At 38.7% G+C, this 13,818-nt stretch overlaps 1 protein-coding gene, 1 non-coding gene and 1 pseudogene across 2 annotated transcripts in view; 1 reads left to right on the top strand and 2 right to left on the bottom strand.

Moving 5' to 3' along the window:
* LOC111175691 (uncharacterized) overlaps positions 1-13,818 on the top strand; it is an 82,206-nt gene that overhangs the window by 10,648 nt on the left and 57,740 nt on the right. The window lies entirely within an intron of this gene.
* The window catches only part of SLC2A1 (solute carrier family 2 member 1), a 72,388-nt gene continuing 61,149 nt past the window's right edge, over positions 2,580-13,818 (bottom strand). The window contains exon 11 of the mRNA XM_022575460.3: positions 2,580-13,818. This exon is cut by the window's right edge and continues 25,702 nt beyond it. The gene's annotated coding sequence lies outside the window, so the exon portion shown is untranslated.
* LOC149750771 (protein BEX3-like) overlaps positions 2,580-13,818 on the bottom strand; it is a 38,968-nt pseudogene continuing 27,729 nt past the window's right edge.

Here is a 13,818-nt window from a genome sequence, read left to right as displayed (position 1 = left end):
CTTCTCTGTGTTGACAAAAAAATTAATCAGTCGATCTAAGAAAGAAGTGGAAAATTTTATTAGAGCCCAGCTGGGTATTATGACCCGGAAACAGCCTCTCAGAAAGCTCTGGGAACTGTTCCACCCGTTAGAGGTCAAAGCTCAGTCATATAGGTTTCTGAGACAGAGGGCTGTACATTAAGTGACGTATTATTGACAGTTTACACAATCCAGACCTACGTGTACAAAGCAAGTAGCGGGTCATGGGTCATCATGGGCCCTTACAAGATTAAGAAGGAACGTTATCTCCCAAGGAGTTATGACCCTTGATGAGATTAAGAAGGCATGTTATCTCCTAATGAGGTCTGGTTAGTGCAGGTGCACTAAAGGGGAGGGAGGAGGAAAAAAGAAAAATGTTATTTTAATTTTTCTTGTCTTACCATAAAACATGAATTTCATTTCATCATCTGTTGTGTCCCGATTTGCCTTTTATCACAGAACTAAGCACCTTCCTGGGTTCCCTGAGAAGTTCTGTCATACCAAGCATTTTGTGCGTTTAGAATCCCTTGAAGAGATGGGGAATCTTGGGGAGAGGTCACATCATGGTGTGTGACTAACTTGCTCTTCTTTTTTTTTTTTAAAAAAAGTTTATTTATTTATTGATTTTGGCTGTGCTGAGTCTTAGTTGCGGCACGCAGGGTCTTCGTTGTGGCATGCGAAGGCGTGAGAACTCATAGTTGCGACATGCGGACTCATAGTTGCAGCATGCAGGATCTAGTTCCCCAACCAGGGATTGAGCCCGGGTCCCATGCATTGGGAGTGCAGAGTCTTACCCACTGGACCACAAGGGAAGTCCCTGCTCTTCTTTCTTCCCATCGCTGTCCTTAACCCCTTCTCCCCCAGATTGCCACAGAAATTCCAGGTTGTTTTACTCTATTATAAAAAGCTGTTTAGTTTTCCTCAGCCTCTGATACTAATTTGTATACAAAAACACATCAAGGGGCTCAGCAGAACGAGGTCTCACCGCTAACGGTGGTACACCCACCCCCAAAAAAGCAGCTGTAAAAAACCCAAACAAATAAATGCCTTGAAGATTTGCAAAGCATGCAAACATGTTAAAGTTCAAGACAGTAGTGCGAGCACAAGTGGTTGTTCCCTTTCCTTTTGAGAGCTTCATTAAAATGACAGAATAGGAATATGAACACATAACAGCAAAGAGAATGGCGGGGAAGAGGGGTGGCAAGTGTAGAGATTTCAACAAATTTCTAGGAGTAAATGACAGCACACTGGTTGCTCAGCAGAGTGGAGGAAGCCATAGCCCAGAAGGCAGGCAATGGGAGTGAAAGCCAGTCTTCCTGGCAAGATCCCAGAGGCTCTGAACTCATAACCAGCAAGTGCTGAGACAGACATGGAAAGTGGACCTAAAAACAAGGGCGTTTGTAGAAGGTCTGTCTATGCAGAAGCTTGTACCAGTCACCCCCTAACCCCTTTACCTTCAAAATGGAGAGTGATTGGCACTTACTTCCAGACAAGCAACACACACACACACACACACACACACACACACACACACACACACACACACACAGCAAAACCAAGAAGGCTTATTCTATAGAAATCCAGTAAGTCCCCAGGAGAAATCTAGGGTGTTTAATGTGTTGACATCCCAGAATAAAACTTTTGTTATTGTGACATTTATAAACCCTCCCCCCACCCTTTCCCCTTTCCCCCAACAATCACCCACACACTCACCCTACAGTAATGCCTGCCAGAAAACCCTACTGCCAAAAGTCCTTCATGTTCTGTCTCAGGGAAACAGATACAGGGAAACAGAGGAAATATACAGCAACAGAAGACACCAGCTCAGTTACTAAGATTGTTGATCTGTTATTCCATAAACACGCAACCAGGAGGACCAGAATTATAAAGACAACTAAAAGCATAAGAGACAAGATAAACAGAATAAGTGACTCTAGACAACAGAAAGTTGTAATGGCACAGTAGAATCTTTTTTTAAAAATTGAGGTATAGTTGATTATTATATGAGTTTCCAGTGTACAACATAGTGATTCAGAATTTTTATAGATTATACTTCATTTAAAGTTATTATAAAACATTAGTTATATTCTCTGTGCTGTACAATATATCCTTGTAGCTTATTTACTTTATACGTAGTAGTTAGTAACTTAATCCCCTATCCCTATCTTGCCCCTCCCTCTTCCCTCTCCCCACTGGTAACCGCTAGTTTTTCTGTATCTGTGAGTCTGCTTCTGTTTTGTTATATTCATTCATTTGTGTTATTTTTTTAGATTTCACATATAAGGGATAACATACAGTATTTGATTTATTTCAGTAAGTATAATACCCTCTGAGTCCATCCATGTTGCTGCAAATGGCAAAATTTCATTCTTTATGGCTAATATTCCATTGTATATATATATGCCATATCTTCTTTATCAATTCATCTGTTGATGGGCACTTAACTTGTTTCCACACCTTGGCCATTGTAAATGATGCTGCTACAAACATCCACACCTTGGCCATTGTAAATGATGCTGCTACAAACATTGAGGTACATGTATCTTTTTGAATTAGTGGGGTTTTGTTTTGGTTTTTTTGTTTTTTCAGCTATATATCCAGGAGTGGAATTGCTGGGATATATGGTAGTTCTATTTTTAGTTTTTTTGAGAAACCTCCATATTGTTTTCCACAGTGGCTGCACGAATTTACATTCCCACCAACAGTGTACAGGGTTCCCTGTTCTCCACATCCTCACCAACATTTGTTATCTGTGCTCTTTTTGATGATAGCCTTTCTGACAGGTGTGAGGTGATATCTCATTGTGTTTTAATTTCTTTGATGAGTAATGATGTTGAACATCTTTTCATGTGCCTGTTGGCCATCTGTATATCTTCTTTGGAAAAATGTCTGTTTAGGGCTTCTGGCCATTTTGAAATTGGGTTGTTTGTTTTTTTGATATTGAGTTGTATGAGCTGTTTATATATTTTGTATATTAACCCCTTATTGGTCATATCATTTGCAAATGTCTTCTCCCATTCAGTAGGTTGTCTTTTCATTTTGTTGAGGTTCCCTTTGCTGTGCAAAAGCTTTTAAGTTTAATTAGGTCCCATTTGTTTATTTTTGCTTTTGTTTCCTTTGCCTTAGGAGATCCAAAAAAATATTGCTATGATTTATATCAAAGAGTGTTCTACTTATGTTTTCTTCTAGTAGTTTTATGGTTTCTAGCCTTACATTTAGGTCTTTAATCCATTTTGAGTTTATTTTTGTATATGGTGTGAGAGAATGTCCTAATTTCATTCTTTTACATGTAGCTGTCCAGTTTTCCAGCACCACCTGTTGAAGAGACTGTCTTTTCCCCATTGTATATTCTCACCTCCTTCGTTGTAGATTAATTGACCATAAAGGTGTGGGTTTATTTCTGGGCTCTCTGGCACAGTAGAATCTTTAAAAACTCTAATGATATCCTCAGGAAGATCTGGGAAGAGACTACCTCCATAGAACAAGAAAGGTTGCTAGTGGAAAGAGACCAACTGGAAAATTAGAAATAACTTTTGGATATTAAGCATATGATAGCTAAAATAAGATATTCAAGAAACCACTTGGGAGATAACATCAAGAAAAGCCCCTAAAATATAAGGCAAAAAGACAGAGATAGGGAAAGAAGAAATAAAGGACACAGAAGATCAACTTCTTATGATGAAGACTGCTGGTTGTCCTCCAAAATCTGTTCACCTTTTTTATTGGGGGCACTTAACTAACTAACATTTCCTAGTCTCCTTTGTAGTTAGGTATAATCCTATAATTTAAGTTCTTGCCAATGGAAAATGAGCAGAAATGGTATATGACATTCCTGGGCCTAGACCCTCAGGAAAGCAGGCATGCCTTCACATCATTTTCTTTCCCCTTTTTACCAGCTGTAACCTGCAGGAGCCCAGCTTTGATGGTTGCAGACTATACAATGTCCTAGTGTAGACTTGCCAGATAAAACACAAGGCACCCAGTTAAATTTGAATTTCAGATAAACAGTGAATCATTTTTAGTATAAGTATGTCCCAGATATTGCATCTTAGTGGATGGCAGAGCAACAGGATAAAAAGAACTGGGTTTTTGAATTTAGCATGTAGCAATGCTACCCCATTCACTTGAATACACATTTCAAAACTGTTATTGAGAGAGAAACACACTTTTTTTGTACTCCAAGCCACTGTGTTGTTTGGTCTCTTTACTACAGCACCCTAATCTTTCATCCTAATACTTAGAGTGAATTTCTGCCATAACAAGACTGTGGCTCGTCTTACTATGTATGATGTCTTACTCTTGCCATTGGTCATTTTTCCTCCACATTTTAACATCTCCAAAATTAGATGCTGTTTTAGATAAAATAAAATACCATATTACAAGAAAGAGATAAGGAAGTGATTTTAGCAAGATAGTGGAATAGGAAGTCCCAAATGTCAGTCCTCAACAGAGACGCCAGGTTAACAACAATGTATGGACCAAAATATCTTTTTGAGAACTCCAGAAACCCACAAGCAGGCACATCTCAACTTGGGTTGTTTTTCAAGGGGTTGGGGTGAGGGTGGGAAGAAGAGTGGAATATGCATTCAACATTCTGGCTTTTCAGAGGGTTTCCCGAGGGACTGGTTTCTGTCTCTCTTGATTTGCAGTACTGATGGGGAGCCAAAATACTTCGGATGCCACTAAGCACAACATAGGTTGGGATGCTGCTGAGTGAGGTGGCTTGACGCTGTAGCACCAGAGAACTTTCAGTACCACAGACAGACACCAGAGGGAGCAAGAGATTATGAAAAAGAAACCTGAGAAAGAAACCAGCAGACCTCTCTAATTGGAAAATTAGCTGCACAAGCTCAGACAAGTCGCATCCACCAAAAAAGTTTTCAGAGATTCCCCAGAATCTCTAGTCAGGTTAATTATTAAAGGTCTTCCCCTCACAGAAGCCCGTCCAAATGAGGATATCAACAAAGAGACAGAAACTATAAAAAAGAACCAAACAAATTCTGGAGCTGCAGAATACAGTGCGTGAATTGAAAACTTATTAGAGGGGTTCAACAGCACACTTGATCAAACAGAAGAAAGAATCAGCAAACTCAAAGAAGGTCATTTGAAATTATTTAGAGTCATAGGAACAAAAATAAAAAAGAATGAAGAAAAGTGAAGAAAGCCTAAGGGACTTATGGGACACCATAGAGTAGACCAATATATGCATTATGGGAGTTCCAGAAAGAGAAAAGAGAGAGAACAGGACAGAAAGCATATTTGAAGAAGTAATGGTCAAAAATCTCCCAAAACCAAGGAAGGAATTAGACATCCAAATTCGAATATGTTCAAAGGACTCCAAGTATGATGACTCCAAAGGGGCTCACACCAAGACACATTATAATCAAACTGTCAAAAGTCAAAGATAAAGAGAGAATCTTGAAAGCAGCAATAGAAAAGCACCTTGTTACATACAAGGTAGCTCCCGTAAGATTACTGATGTATTTCTAGGAGAAACTGTACAAACCAGAAGTGAGTGGAATAATACATTCAAGGTGCTGAAAGAAAAAAAGAAACCTTGCAACCAATAATACTGTATCTGGAAAAACTGTCTTTCAGAATGAAAGACAAAGACTTTCTTAGATAAACAAAAGCTGTGGAAATTCATCACCACTAGACCTGCCTTATAAGAAAAGCTAAAGGGGGCTTCCCTGGTGGCGCAGTGGTTGAGAGTCCGCCTGCTGATGCAGGGGACACGGGTTCGTGCCACGGTCCGGGAAGATCCCACATGCCGCAGAGCGGCTGGGCGCATGAGCCATGGCCGCTGAGCCTGCGCGTCCGGAGCCTGTGCTCCGCAATGGGAGAGGCCACAACAGTGAGAGGCCCGCATACCGCAAAAAAAAAAAAAAAAAAAGAAAGAAAGAAAGAAAGAAAAGCTAAAGGGAGTCTGCAAGTTGAAACAAAAAAGCATATAAAAATATACAGCTTGTTGGTAAAGATAAAAATATAGACAAATAGAAAATACTATAATACTGTAGTGGTGTTATGAAAAGCACTTTTAATTCGGTATAGAATTTAAAAGACAAAAGCATGAAAATAACTATAAAACTATGTTAATGGATACAATTTATATACAGATGTAATTTGACATCCGTATAAAGTAGGGGTGGGGAGATGCAAAGGAGTTTTTTTTTTGAATTTTTATTTTATTTTTTATACAGCAGGTTCTTCTTAGTTATCTATTCTATACATATTACTGTATATATGTCAACCCCAATCTCCCAATTCATCCCACCACCACCGCCCCCTTGCTTTCCCCCCTTGGTGTCCATATGTTTGTTCTCTACATCTGTGTTGCTACTTCTGCCTTGCAGACGAGTTCATCTGTACCATTTTTCTAGATTCCACATAATATGCGTTAATATTCCATATTTGTTTTTCTCTTTCTGACTTACTATACTCTGTATGACAGTCTCTAGGTCCATCCACGTCTTTACAAATGACCCAATTTCGTTCCTTTTCATGGCTGAGTAATATTCCATTGTATATATGTACCACATCTTCTTTATCCATTTGTCTGTCAATGGGCATTTAGGTTGCTTCCATGACCTGGCTATTGTAAATAGTGCTGCAATGAACATTGGGGTGCATGTGTCTTTTTGAATTATGGTTTTCTCTGGATGTATATGCCCAGTAGTGGGATTGCTGGGTCATATGGTAATTCTATTTTTAGTTTTTTAAGGAACCTCCATACTGTTCTCCATAGTGGCTGTATCAATTTACATTCCCACCAACAGTGCAAGAGGGTTCCCTTTTCTCCACACCCTCTCCAGCATTTGACATTTGTAGATTTTCTGATGATGCCCATTCTAACTGGTGTGAAGTGATACCACATTGTAGTTTTGATTTGCATTTCTCTAAAAATTAGTTATGTTGAGCACTTTTCATCTGTATGTCTTCTTTGGAGAAATGTCTGTTTAGGTCTTCTGCCCATTTTTTTATTGGATTGTTTGTTTTTTTTAATATTGAGCTGCATGAACTGTTTATAAATTTTAGAGATTAATCCTTTGTCCGTTGATTCGTTTGCAAATATTTCTTCCCATTCTGAGGGTTGTCTTTTCATCTTGTTTATAGTTTGCATTGCTGTGCAAAAGCTTTTAAGTTTCATTAGGTCCCATTTGTTTATATTTGTTTTTATTTCCATTACTCTAGTAGGTGGGTCAAAAAAGATCTTGCTGTGATTTATGTCAAAGAGTGTTCTTCCTGTGTTTTCCTCTAAGAGTTTTATAGTGTCCGGTCTTACATTTAGGTCTTTAATCCATTTTGAGTTTATTTTTGTGTATGGTGTTAGGGAGTGTTCTAATTTCATTCTTTTACATGTAGCTGTCCAGTTTTCCCAGCACCACTTATTGAAGAGACTGTCTTTTCTCCACTGTATATCCTTACCTCCTTTGTCATAGATTAGTTGATAGGTGCATGGGTTTATCTCTGGGCTTTCTGTCCTGTTCCATTGATCTATATTTTTGTTTTTGAGCCAGTACCATATTGTCTTGATTACTGTAGCTTTGTAGTATAGTCTGAAGTTAGGGAGTCTGATTCCTCCAGCTCCGTTTATTTCCCCTCAAGATTGCTTTAGCTATTCGGGGTCTTTTGTGTCTCCATACGAATTTAAGATTTTTTGTTCTAGTTCTGTAAAAAATGCCATTGGTAATTTGATAGGGATTGCATTGAATCTGTAGATTGCTTTGGGTAGTAGAGTCATTTTCACAATATTGATTCTTCCAATCCAAGAACATGGTATATCTCTCCATCTGTTTGTGTAATCTTTGATCTCTTTCATCAGTGTCTTATAGTTTTCTGAGTACAGGTCTTTTACTTCCTTAGGAAGGTTTATTCCTAGGTATTTTATTGTTTTAGTTGAAGTGGTGAATTGTGTCCTTAATTTCTCTTTCTGATCTTTTGTTGTTAGTGTTTAGGAACACAATAGATTTCTGTGCATTAATTTTGTATCCAGCAACTTTACAATTAACTTTATCGATTAGCTCTAGTTGTTTTCTGGTGGCATCCCTAGGATTATCTATGTATAGTATGTCATCTGCAAACAGTGACAGTTTTACTTCTTCTTTTCCAATTTGTATTCCTTTTATTTCTTTTTCTTCTCTGATTGCCGTGGCTAGGACTTCCAAAACTATGTTGAATAATAGTGGTGAGAGTGGACATCCTTGTCTTCTTCCTGATCTTAGAGGAAATGCTTTCAGTTTTTCACCATTGAGAATGATGTTTGCTGTGGGTTTGTCGTATATGGCCCTTATTATGTTGAGGTAGGTTCCCTCTATGCCCACTTTCTGGAGAGTTTTTATCGTAAATGGGGCTTGAATTTTCTCAAAAGCTTTTTGTGCATCTATTGAGATGATCATATGGTTTTTATTCTTCAATTTGTTAATATGGTGTATCACATTGATTGATTTGCATATATTGAAGAATCCTTGCATCCCTGGGATAAATCCCACTTGATCATGGTGTATGATCCTTTCAATATGTTGTTGGATTCTGTTTGCTACTATTCTGTTGAGGTTTTTTGCATGTGTATTCATCAGTGATACTGGTCTGTAATTTTCTTTTTTTGTAGTATCTTTGTCTGGTTTTGGTATCAGGGTGATGGTGGCCTCGTAGAATGAGTTTGGGAGTGTTCCGTCCTCTGCAATTTTTTGAAGAGTTTGAAAAGGATGGGTGTTAGGTCTTCTCTAAATGTTGATAGAATTCACCTGTGAAGCCATCTGGTCCTGGACTTTTGTTTCTTGGAAGATTTTTAATCACAGTTTCGATTTCATTACTTGTGATTGGTCTGTTCATATTTTCTGTTTCTTCCTGGTTCAGACTTGGAAAGTTATATCTTTCTAAGAATTTGTCCATTTCTTCGAGGTTGTCCGTTTTATTGGCATAGAGTTGCTTGTAGTAGTCTCTTATGATGCTTTGTATTACTACGGTCCATTGCAACTTCTTCTTTTTCATTTCTAATTTTATTGATTTGAGTCCTCTCCCTCTTTTTCTTGTTGAGTCTGCTAAAGGTTTATCAATTTTGTTTGTCTTCTCAAAGAACCAGCTTTTAGTTTTATTGATCTTTGCTATTGTTTTCTTTGTTTCTGTTTCATTTATTTCTGCTCTGATCTTTATGCTTTCTTTCCTTCTACTAACTTTGGGTTTTGTTTGTTCTTCTTTCTCTCATTCCTTTAGGTGTAAGGTTAGATTGTTTATTTGAGATTTTTCTTGTTTCTTGAGGTAGGATTGTATTGCAGTAAACTTCCCTCTTAGAACTGCTTTTGCTGCATCCCATCGGTTTTGGATCGTCATGTTTTTGTTTCGTCGTCATTAGTCTCTGGGTATTTTTGATTTCCTCTTTGATTTCTTCAGTGATCTCTTGGTTATTTAGTAATGTATCATTTAGCCTCCATGTGTTTGTGTTTTTTACGTTTTCTTTCCCTGTAATTGATTTCTAATCTCATAGCGTTGTGGTCAGAAAAGATTCTTGACATGATTTCAATTTTCTTAAATTTACCAAGGCTTGATTTGTGACCCAAGATGTGATCTATCCTGGAGAATATTCCATGTGCACTTGAGAAGAAAGTGTAATCTGCTGTTTTTGGATGGCATGTCCTATAAATATCAATTAAATCTCTCTGGTCTGTCGTGTCATTTAAAGCTTGTGTTTCCTTATTAATTTTCTGGCTGGATGATCTTTCCGTTGGTGTGAGTGAGGTGTTAAAGTCCCCCACTATTATTGTGTTACTGTCAATTTTCTCTTTTATAGCTGTTAGCATTTGCCTTATGTATTGAGGTGCTCCTATGCTGGGTGCATATATATTTATAATTGTTATATCTTCTTCTTGGATTGATCCCTTGATCACTATGTAGTGTCCTTCCTTGTCTCTTGTAACGTTCTTTATTTTAAAGTGTATTTTATCTGATATGAGCATTGCTACTCCAGCTTTCTTTTGATTTCCATTTGCATGGAATATCTTTTTCCATCCCCTCACTTTCAGTCTGTATGTGTCCCTAGGTCTGAAGTGGGTCTTTTGCAGACAGCATATAGATGGGTCTTGTCTTTGTACCCATTCAGGGAGCCTGTGTCTTCTGGTTGGAGCATTTAATCCATTCACATTTAAGGTAATTATTGATATGTATGTTCCTATTACTGTTTTCTTAATTGTTTTGGGTTTGGTTTTGTAGGTCCTTTTCTTCTCTTGTGTTTCCCACTTAGAGAAGTTCCTTTAGCATTTGTTGTAGAGCTGGTTTGGTGGTGCTGACTTCTCTTAGCTTTTGCTTGTCTGTAAAGCTTTTGATTTCTCTGTTGAATCTGAATGAGATCCTTGCTGGGTAGAGTAATCTTGGTTGTAGGTTCTTCCCTTTCATCACTTTAAATATATTGTGCCACTCCCTTCTGGCTTGTAGAGTTGCTGCTGAGAAATCAGCTGTTAACCTTATGGGAGTTCCCTTGTATGTTATTTGTCGTTTTTCCCTTGTTGCTTTCAATAATTTTTCTTTGTCTTTAATTTTTGTCAATTTGATTACTGTGTGTCTCGGCATGTTTCTCCTTGTGTTTATCCTGCCTGGGACTCTCTGTGCTTCCTGGACTTGGGCGGCTATTTCCTTTCCCATGTTAGTGAAGTTTTCAACTATAATCTCTTCAAGTATTTTCTTGGGACCTTTCTCTCTCTCTTCTCCTTCTGGAAACCCTATAATGCGAATGTTGTTGCATTTCATGTTGTCCCAGAGGTCTCTTAGACTGTCTTCATTTCTTTTCATTCTTTTTTCTTTATTCTGTTCCATGGCAGTGATTTCCACCATCTGTCTTCCAGGTCATTTATCCATTCTTCTGCCTCAGTTATTCTCCTGTTGATCCCTTCTAGTGTATTTTTAATTTCAGTTATTGTATTGTTCATCTCTGTTTGTTTGTTATTTAATTCTTCTAGGTCTTTGTTAAACATTTCTTGCATCTTCTCGATCTTTGCCTCCATTCTTTTTCTGAGGTCTTGGATCATCTTCAGTATCATTATTCTGAATCCTTTTTGTGGAAGGTTGCCTATCTCCACTTCATTTAGTTGTTTTTCTGTGGTTTTATCTTGTTCCTTCATCTGGTACAAAGTCCTCTGCCTTTTCATTTTGTCTGTATTTCTGTGAATGTGGTTTTCGTTCCACAGGCTGCAGGACTGTAGTTCTTCTTGCTTCTGCTGTCTGCCCTCTGGTGGATGAAGTTATCTAAGCGGCTTGTGCAAGCTTCCTGATGGGAGGGACTGGTGGTGGGTAGAGCTGGGTGTTGCTCTGGTGGGCAGAGCTCAGTAAAACTTTAATCCGCTTGTCTAATGATGGGTGGGGCTGAGTTCCCTCCCTGTTGGTTGTTTGGCCTGAGGCGACCCAGCACTGGAGGCTACAGGCTGTTTGGTGGGGCTAATGGCGGACTCTGGGAGGGCTCCTGCCAAGGAGTACTTCCCAGAACTTCTGCTGCCAGTATCCTTGTCCCCATGGTGAGCCACAGCCACCCCCTGCCTCTGCAGGAGACCCTACAACACTAGCAGGTAGGTCTGGTTCAGTCTCCTATGGGGTCACTGCTCCTTCCCCCTGGGTCCTGATGTGCACACTACTTTGTGTGTGCCCTCCAAGAGTGGAGTCTCTGTTTCTCTCAGTCCTGTCGAAGTCCTACAGTCAAATTCTGCTAGCCTTCAAAGTCTGATTCTCTGGTAATTCCTCCTCTCTTTGCCAGACACCTGGGTTGGGAAGCCTGATATGGGGCTCAGAACCTTCACTCCAGTGGGTGGACTTCCGTGGTATAACTGTTCTCCAGTTTGTGAGTCACCCACCCAGCGGTTATGGGATTTGATTTTATTGTGATTGCACCCCTCCTACCATATCACTGTGGCTTCTCCTTTGTCTTTGGATGTGAGGTATCTTTTTTGGTGAGTTCCAGTGTCTTCCTGTTGATGACTGTTCAGCAGTTAGTTGTGATTCCGGTGCTCTCGAAAGAGGGAGTGAGCACACGTCCTTCTATTCCACCATCTTGATCCAATCTCAAAAGAGTTTATATATACTATTAAAGTTAAATTGTTATCAGCTTAAAACAGATTATTATAAGATGTTTTGTGTAAGCCCCATGGTAACCACGCACACAAAAAATACCTATGGAAGATACACAAAAGAAAATGAGAAAGGAATCAAAGAATGTCAATGCAAAAAGTCAACAACACACAAGAAAGGCAGAAAGAGAGTAAAAGAGGACAAAATAGTCACAAGACAGGCAGAAAACAATGAACAAAATGGCAATAGTAAGTCCTTTCCTTTTAGTAATTACTTTAAATGTAAATGGAGGGACTTCTCTGGTTGTGCAGTGGTTAAGAATCCACCTGCCAATGCAGGGGACACAGGTTTGAGCCCTCGTCTGGGAAGATCCCACATGCTGTGGAGCAACTCAGCCCATGTGCCACAACTACTGAGCCTGTGCTCTAGAGCCCATGAGCCACAACTACTGAGCCTGCGTGCTGTGACTACTGAAGCCCGCACGCCTAAAGCCCGTGCTTCACAACAAGAGAAGCCACCGCAATGAGAAGCCCATGCACTGCAACAAAGAGTAGACCTCCTGCTCGTCGCAACTAGAGAAAGCCCATGCGCAGCAATGAAGACCCAACGCAGCCAAGTAAATAAATAAATAAATGTAAATGGATCAAATCCCTAATCAAAAGACATGGAGTGGCTGGATGGATTAAAAAAAAAACTCTGTACTCATTGTATGCTGTCTACAAGAGATTCGTCTTATGTGTAAAGATACACATAGGCTGAAAGTGAAAAGAAGGGAAAATATTCCATGCAAATAGAAACCCAATGAGAGTAGAAGTGACCATATTATATCAGACAGAATAGACTTTGGTTAAAAACTGTCACAAGAGACAAAGAAGGACATTATATAACGATAAAAGTGTCCATTCACCAGGAAGATATAACAATTATAAATATACACACAGTTAACATTAGAGCCCTGAAATATATGAACTAAACATTGGCAGATCTGAGGAGAGAAATAGAGAGTAACACAATAATAGTAGGATATTTCAATATCCCACTTTTGATAATGGATAGATCAATAAGAAAGTAGAAGACCTGATTAACACAATAAACCAAACAGGCCTAACAGGTATAAAAAGAATATTCTATCATGTTCTATCTATTCAACATCAGCAGAATACACATTCTTCTCAAGTACACATGGAACATTCTCCAGCATAGATCATGTTAGGCCACAAAACAATCATACCAAGTATCTTTTCAGATTACAATAAAATACAACTAGAAATCAGTAACAGAAGGAAAATTGGAAAATTCACAAATATGTGGAAATTAAACAAACCACTCTTGAGCAACAAATGGGTCAAGTAAGAAATCATAAGGGAAATCAGAAAATATCTTGAGACAAAATGAAAACACAACATACCAAAATTCATGGGATGAAGAAAAGCAGTACTAAGAGGGAAGTTTATAGCAGAACATGTATATACTAAACAAGAAGAAAGAGCTCAAATCAGCAACCTAAATTTATACTCTAAGGGACTAAAAAAAAAAACCCCAAAACTAAACCCAAACTTATCAGAAGGAAGGAACTAATAAAGATTAGAGCAGAAATAAATGAAATAGAGATTAGAAAACAATATAAAAAATCAACAAAACTAAGAGTTTTTAAAAATATTTATTTATTTAGTTGTGCTGGGTCTTAGTTGTGGCAGGTGAGCTCCTTAGTTGCAGCATGTGGGCTTCTTAGTTGTGGCTCACTGGCTTCTT

This window comes from Delphinapterus leucas, chromosome 1 (assembly GCF_059928025.1).
Source record: "Delphinapterus leucas isolate spDelLeu-1000000601 "Yukka" chromosome 1, BTC_Dleu_Yukka2, whole genome shotgun sequence".
In the NCBI taxonomy this organism is placed as follows: Eukaryota; Metazoa; Chordata; class Mammalia; order Artiodactyla; family Monodontidae; genus Delphinapterus; species Delphinapterus leucas.
The sequence above is the reverse complement of the archived record's forward strand: the minus strand, read 5'-3'. Positions and strand labels throughout refer to the sequence as shown.